Source organism: Haematobia irritans, chromosome 2 (genome assembly GCF_050003625.1).
Source record: "Haematobia irritans isolate KBUSLIRL chromosome 2, ASM5000362v1, whole genome shotgun sequence".
Lineage (NCBI taxonomy): Eukaryota > Metazoa > Arthropoda > Insecta > Diptera > Muscidae > Haematobia > Haematobia irritans.
The window spans coordinates 76,216,667-76,225,434 of NC_134398.1; the positions used below are offsets into that span (position 1 = coordinate 76,216,667).

Here is an 8,768-nt window from a genome sequence, read left to right on the forward strand (position 1 = left end):
CGCATCGAAAATTGTTTGACAAATTATTGAGTGACGATGAATTTCAATTTGAGGATAACACTTGATATATTATTGCTAATGTGTTGAATTTTACTGTTGAGGGTAATGTCTGTTTTTTGTTGAGAACGCGATTTTCTCAACAATTTCTCAACTTGAATATTACCCTAATCCTTTGAAAAAATGTTTGAAAAATTGTTGAAATTTAGCATTTTTCAAACGTTTGTGTTTATTGGGTATGTTCGGTTTTCGAGTTGAGAACCACTTTATTTTCGCGATTACTTTTCCTTAAATAATCAAAATTATTAATGAAAACAAACATATTCATATAAAGTCTCGCCGAAATCTTGAGGAAAAAGAAACTGCGCACATTGAACTGTTTTAACAAAGTAACCGCGAAAATTTCAACGCGAAAACCGAACATAGTACTTACCTTAAGTCCAAAGGCATAATCGATACTGCTGCATGTTTATGGGATCGATAACACATTTACCGATTATTTAGTCATCGCCGACATGTCGCATCGATCCGACACACTGTAAGATTCCTTACAAACACCGACATTCCGTCCGGAATAACTGATAGTCTGTAAAGCGCATAAAGCAATGGAAATTATGAATTGAATTACGAATTGAATTGGAGTTCCAATTACATACGAATACATCAGAACATTTTTAGTATTTGCTTTATTTACTTATATTTGTTCTGTTTCACCTTTTGCAAGGTTTCTATACTAATGCAGGTGGTTTTAGCAATAAAAGGGACAGTTCTCTCTCTTTAAGACAAATGAAACAACTAGTTTGAGAAGGGTATATTATAAATTTACTTTAGCAAAATTACAATGGTAGAAAAATGGCGGTACGTGGCCATTACCGTTTGGTATTGATAGATTGGTTCACGTTACCTATTAATTTTAATACCACTTTATATCAAATGATTTACATCCGGTATTATTATGGTATTAACTATCACATCCCCGTAACATATGATATTTTCGTTGATAAAACTAATTGATCGCCTTTGTAGTTTATTTTCTGCACAAAAAAATGGAAATAGGCTAGTAAATTACAACATTTCTGGGAAATCAACGTAAACGTAAATTTGTGAACATAGCGAAGCATCGGTAAGTATAATATGTTTCAGCATTATTAATGTTTGCTAATTCAGAATCCTTCTCTCATTAGATGCGTGCGAGACATACATAAGCTTTCCAAATCTCACTACAAACAACTTTACTGCATGCCTCAGTTCCTGCGACATAGAATTTAGAGTATAACTTTGCATGAAAAACTGATGTGGTATATGTATGTATTTTATGTATTAAATACTTTAAAGGAAAAAGTCTTTGAGTGTTTTATTAAACTAAAATGAATTAACAAATTCCGGATTTGTATTAAACTCATTACCGTTTTGGTATTATTTGGTAATACCGCACTGTTTATACATCAATACCTTTATGGTATAAATATTAATACCGCTTAATTATTATTTTCAATACCCTATTGGGATTTTCATAATAACGTATGGTACTTTCATGCTTTGCGTACCGCCTGCACCGTTCGGTATTGATATTGTACCATACGGGGTCGGCTAACTATCAATAACGTACGGTATCGATTTGAGCCTGTATGGTAATAATTTTTCTATGGGCGTACAAGAAAATAGCTTCAGCTTTAAATATTTCTCATATTTTTTACTAACATTGGTTTCATACCAGGGCGTTATCCGATTTAAATTTAATTGTAGAGAATTTAAGGAAGCATAAACAACATTTGATATATTTTTTAATGGTACCAAAAATTTAGGTCTACACGAAGTGAAGGGTGTAATATAGTCGTTTGAGTGTACCCATTATGGACTAAACTTATAGGTTCAATTACACACAAAAAAAATTTTTTCTGATTCAATCACGAAATTAATTGATCCAATTAATTTTTTAATTGAAATGTCTTCAATCACAGAAATGATAGTATCAATTAAAAAATTAATTGAAGGTCAATTAAAAAATTAATTGATCCAATTAAAAAATTAATTGATACTATTAATTTTTGTGATTGATTTTTGTTTCAATTAAAAAATTTGTTGATTCAATTAAATTTTTAATTGAATATTTTTTAAAACTCAATTAAAATTTTAATTGGAAAATTTTTCGTGAAATTTTTTTCTGTGTAATGTTTTATTTCATAACAATGAATAAAAAAATAGGCATCAATTAATTTATAATAAAGCAACAAAAAAGAAGTTCCACACTTTTCCCAGCAAAAAAATTGGAAGTTGTTCTAAAGGCACAATTTTAAAAAGCACTCCCAAAAATGTCCTCACAAAGAAGTTAATTTTTTAAAACTACGCAGGAAGCTTTTTTACTTCATTTTTTTCATATTTTAATGTGTAATATTTTGTGATGGACAAGATTTGTGATGATAACGGTGGCACTATGAATCTAAGCTGCGGCTCGCCGGAAATGTGGGTTTCGATCCGTTATTATCCATCCATTTAAAATAAGTGCCAGGTGTTGATAATAATTTCTCTTTTAATTTTTCTTAATGGTGAACAATTAGAAATTCAAATATGAATTTTTTATTACAGAAAGACGGACAGACAGACATTCTTTAAATGTTTTTATACAATCCCGGAAATGAAAAGGAATTTATTAATGATTTTTTTGAACCTGTTGGATGTGGTTCGTTCGGCTACCCCCCCTTAACATGACCCTTATATAGATCATCCTTGAGATCCTTTTTAGCCATTTATTTTTATAAGGAATCTCCCAAGAATTGGACGCGACACTTCTCTTACAAACCAGCTACATCCTCAACCCTTTAATTAAAAAAATTAGCACATTTTGATTTCAATGATCGATTCACATTTTAATGTATTGTTTCATTTTCATTATAATGGACATTGTTTTAATAATTTTGTATAAATAAAATTGAAAATAACCTTACAACTAGATATTATTTAGAAATGGAAGTTAATAACAATATAAATACAAATAATGGAATGATAACAATAAAATCCAAATTTCACTCACTTTTAGGGAACATTCATTATACTTTTTATATCATTAAATTAATTTTGTACCAAAGAATAAAAAAAATGAATTTGGATGTTATTATTATTATTTGAATACAAAATTATTTTTCCTTTTTTTTATAGATTACAATTTTTCATATGAGCTTTTTCTTTTTGTTTTAAATTTTTATAAATAACAATTTTTAAATTATTTTTTAAGTTTGCATGCTTTTTACAGAATTGTGTTTGTTTCCTTTCATAAAAATGATTTTTATCTGAATAATTATTTTTCAAATATTTTTTTTAATGATTTGCCTTTTTGGCTTTTTGTACATAAATTAACAATATAAGCTTTCAAATTGTTTTCAAGAAATTTGGCTTATTGGTTTTTAGGATTTTATTCATTACATTAGATTTCAAATGTTTTTCAAAGATCTGATTTTTTTAATTTCAGTAACATATTTATTTATTAAATGAGATTTTAAATATTTTTTTTAATTCTAATTTTTTTTATTTATTTGGATCATTTTCGTTTTTAATAAATTTTGAAGATTTACTGATTTTTCCTTTTTTCTTTTTTTTTTTTTGTTGCGTTTTTACAAAATGGCGAAGTGAAAATAGTGAAGCCACGTGAATTTCAAGTTACGTAAGAAGGTTTATGCAAAATTTACGTTTTCTTTTTTTTTCCAACTTATTAATTTTGGGTGGTAAATTTTTAAAGAATTTGCTCATATGTCTATGGTTAGTGCATGTTGTAATGTTTCTACTCACTTAACATTGTTTCCGTGTAGTAGAGGTTATTAACCTCGGGATTTCTCGTGTCTCTAGGGATGATATGTCCCAAATTGTCATTAGCCAAATCACAGATGAATTTCCAATTGATGAGACCAGTACCTTCATAGGGTCTCCAAATCCCTAACGTCTTGACAGAAATCCTACAATCCCCAATATACCACATACAACAAATTAGATATGAAAAAAAAAATGTAACATTTGTGCTGGTGCACTTTGTTCATTTTTCTTACCCGAGGTGTATTTTACAAAATGAGCAATAGTTTCACAAATCCAATAAATTGATGTAGTACTGTCGCCAACAATATCTATATTCGAAACAAAGAACACTATAATCTCGTTCGGAGTATTTTATACTTTCTAAAACTTTACCGAAACAAGTATTATATTTCAAATTTGCAGGTTAGTTCACACTAACAACAATAACGTCAATTCAACTCCTATCTGGGAGTACCTTATTTGCACACACTGGCTTTGACTTCAACTTCACTAATGACAAGCGTGAGTTGCAATAAGTTGTGCTAAGCCTGTCTCACGACTTTGTGTAAGGTCAGTCTCCACAACTCTCTTTTTTCATCACAACTCTGCATTCGCTACTCCCCTTTCTATACACCCATGTATGATATGTGCGTTGCCCATTCTAACCAATAGATGGCACTCATGTATACACAATGGCATTTTTAGACGTGATGTCTGGTAAGGTATAGGGTAATTCTACCGAAACCTTCCTATCAAAGCATGATGATGGCAACAGTTAATAAAGGGAAATGGTGAATCAGCCTTAATATAGGCGTGTTGCACAAAGAAAAGTCGCTGAATATGAGACATGCCAGAAATTCCCCAGTAGGCAATGAAATACTTTATATATTTACAAGTTGTACAATAAATCATACGAATGGTAAAAATAGTTCGGAGTATATTTTATGTCATATGGTGGCCGTCACAAAGCCAAATTTTTGTGTTCGGAAGCAATGAAGAAACAAAATTTGGGAAGTACGAAGTCGGACACCAAGTTATTTGAATATAGTATTATTCCTTTGTCCGTTACTCAGCAAAACTACTAATAAATCTTTCCACTCGAACAGAAATTTACTCTTTTAATTACCATAAACATTTAAATGTATTAAGTCGACATTCAACTACCTGCATTCATTAAAAAAAAATGCGCGAACAGCCCTAATGTCAGCATACGCTGTCCCAGAACGCATTCGTTTAGGTATTGTCTACGCGTTTCCAAGACGTATCGTAATGTAGTACATCACCGACACTAACCGGCACGAACATAGACGCTATGAAAACTATCGAAAAACAATTGCATAATTCCACTAGCATAGCATTTCTGATCTACATTAATACCTGAAAAATAGGAAAGCTACATCAAAACTAAATTTTGGTAGTCAATGGTCTGAAACGTTCAATATCGTATCCCGAGGAATTACACAAAGACCTAGCGACTCCAATCGGATCACCCTGCAAACCATTTGTTTCTTTACTCCCCCGCAAAGAAACTAATTTTTTTGGTCGTCCAAATAAACAAACTGCGGGTTTTACGTTGCCTAACCGTGCTAGCCACCTCCCAAGAGTCATCATAACTGCAGCCATACCCATTTCTCTGAGTCATATTATTAACCCCGTATAAAATCCATTGTGGGTAGAGACAGCTGGCTGACTTTTAGGCGGAGCAACAAACCATGCAATAACTTATTTTAGCATCAAGGATCAAAATACAAAAATGTATGCAACCCCCGAAGTACTACTATCGCCGTTTCCCATTCATGATGTCACCTCAATACGGAAAACGCTGCTCAATAAATGGTTGGTATATACCAAAACAATTCTAACCCTTCAGTTGGTGTATTGTTGGTCGGCGACTCAAAATCCAATATTCAAGAACAATATTCCAGTAGGTCTTTCCAATCCCCAGCACTGGGTTGTACAACACCTCTCATGATGACCACTTACAATGGTGGATCCATCATTGAAGAAAATGAAGGTTCATCCTAGAAATCCACAATACGTATAAGTTGAGTTCAACCAATCAAAACTTGTTTAACCCAATCCATCCATAAAAATTGGCCCTTGTCATCAAAATGTGTATCAAGTAAACGACATGTGTGTCTAGTCCCGTACAATTGCCATCTTTCAAAATATATGAATTGCATATCAGATGGATATGGGATCCCCCATTTCTTTATCTATGTAACACAACTGATTCTAGTTTCAATTTTGTTTAATTTAACATTGTCTAGAACTAATACTTTAACAACCGTTTCTATAGATAATCATTTCGACAAAATTCCCTCCACACAGAAAAAAATATCACTAAAATATTTTCAATTAAAAGTTAATTGAAGTTGAAAAATTTTTCAATTAATAACTGATACAATTAACGTTTTTATTAAGATATTAACATTAAGTTAATTAAGTCGATGATTGAAAATTTAAAATTTGTTAATTAAAAAAAATTAATTGATACGATTAACTTTTTAATCAAATTTAGTTAGTCTTCAGTTAAAAAAAAAAAAAACATGATGGACATTTTTTTTTTGTAATTTTCAATTAAAAATGTATTTGAAACAATCAAGCGTGAATCCAAATAAAACTCTAAGCCAATTCAGAAAGTAATTGAAATTAGTTACTTTTATTAATTAATAAATTAATTAAGTTTTCCAATCAACATCAATTCTATTCTTAATTGAATCAATTAAAAAAAAATGAATTGCAATTTGCTAATGAAATCAATTAATTGTTTAATCGAGAATTTTTTCTGTACCCAATTAAAACTGTGATTGAAACTATCATTTTGATGATTGGAGATATTTCAATTAAAAAAAAACAATTGGATCAATTAATTTCGTGATTGAATTAGAATTTTTTTTTTGTTTTGTGTAGAAATAAAATTATAGCATATTTAGCTATAGAAATAAAATTACACACAATTTTTCGCAATAATATAACAAAAATTATATACCAACAATCTTGCGCAAATCCCTATTCCTATCAAAAATTTTTGAGAATACCAATAACATTCATATCCTATAGAAATTTAAAATGAAATTTGATTTCTTATAGAAATGAAATTTTGCAAAAAAAACTAAGGAAATGAAATTAAATTTCTTAGAGAAATAGAATTCTTACTGTAGCGGTCAAATGCGTTTAGGTTTAAATGTCGTATAGAAATAATATTTCGAAAAGAAATGAAATTTCCAATAAAAATAGAATTTTGACAAAATTTTCTGTATAAATAGAATTTTGACATAGTTTACTATAGAAATGAACTGAAATTTCCTACAGAAATGAAATTAGATTTTCTAGAGAAATACTTGGTGACAAAATTTCCTTTTGAACTTGAGCTTTCCATACCAGATAGACATTAGCTCAACTCATGATAATTGGATTATTTAGTTTTTGTTTTCGGTGAAAAGCTGAAAACATTTGTGGTATATTTTCCATGCACAAGGATATTAAGATCCATCCACACGAAAAAAAAATCTTGCTTCAATCAGTAATCACACAGAATTAGAAAAACAAAATAATTTGATCCAATTAAACATACTAATCTATACTATTAATTTTTATGATTGATTAATGTTCTAATTAAAAAAATGATGAAACCATTAGAATTTTAATTGAAAATTTTCAAGACTCAATTAATTAAAACTTGATTTATTTAACTGATGTGATTGACCGTTGTCTTGCCACAAAATCAAATAAAATAAATCGAGTTTTTTTTAACTTTTCTTTAAATTGTTTCAAACTTCTGAATTAAAACTTTTTATAACCCTTTAATGTAGGTTCATGGACTGGTGGCTGGTTGGAACCCATTTTAGGCCCAAAACCTCACTCTCCGAGACAATCTCAAAAAAAATCAATCGTATCCTTGTATCTACCGCTTACTATTTTTACCTTCATTAATATACTTCTTCTTCATTACAGATAACTACTGGAATAGATGGCAAGCTACCAGCACAAGGATTTACCATTTATTTACGACAGACAATCCCCAGCCATTGGAATGCTATTGTTGTAAGTACTGTAAGTAATCACTCGTAGTTTTAGTGAATTTGGTGTAGTTCTAGTGAATTTTGGAAATCTTCATTAAATGTTAGAATATTAGATTGCCTTTTTCTCTTTCGGTACATCTATGCGCAAGTTTATTTTCGCCCATCATTTCCTATTGTTGATCATATACATCGATATGATAACACATTTCCACTATGCCTTGTACACATTCAATCCGTTGTATTTCACATAGAATTCACATAAAATTTCTGTTATGACCTAAGCAAGTAATTCACATGCATATATCAGACTTTTAGGTGCTGAGCATGAACTGTACCTATCAGTTTTCCATTCAAGTTTTCCACCTCATACATGTTTTTCCCAATGCGTCTTCTGATTCTGCACTTTAGCCATTGTTTACATAATTTAGCATTGATACCTTTAGAAAAATTACTTTGTACAAAGTTTTTCCGATAAACTTCCTGACCTTCTCTAAATCTAATCTCTCGCGCTCGTTTATTATAATACTTCTCATTTCTTACATATGCGTCATGAAGTTTCTTAGATATTCTCTTTTGAATAATTTGCATTTTTGACGACTGCGGTAACACTATGATCTCGCCGTCAGACAAAGCTCCTAATTTTTTCAAAATTTTGTAAGCTTGAGCATGTGTTACCATATTGTAACCAAAAAGCGCTCAATAGGGTGTCTCGCCAGTCGAAGAATGAATAGTCGACCGCAATGCACACTCTATTTGTGACAAATCCTCATCCCATTTGTTCTGTTCCTTTTCCAATGATGCCCTTATGCTACTCAGGATGCTTTGGTTAACCCTTTCGCTGGCATTAGATTGAGGTGCATGAATGGCGGTGCGCATATGATGAATTCCATATAAGTTTAAGAGTTCCTTGAATGATTCGCAAGTAAATTGCTTTCCATTGTCGGAATGCAGAGTTTCTGGAAC

At 30.6% G+C, this 8,768-nt stretch overlaps 1 long non-coding RNA gene across 1 annotated transcript; it reads right to left on the reverse strand.

The window, feature by feature from the left end:
• Positions 1 to 3,696: 3,696 nt before the first annotated feature.
• Positions 3,697 to 4,605, reverse strand: LOC142225556 (uncharacterized). The gene is made up of 3 exons (XR_012719323.1): positions 4,174 to 4,605; positions 4,035 to 4,109; positions 3,697 to 3,944 (listed from the first exon to the last, which is right to left on the reverse strand). It is a non-coding gene; the product is annotated as an uncharacterized LOC142225556 (long non-coding RNA).
• Positions 4,606 to 8,768: the final 4,163 nt, after the last annotated feature.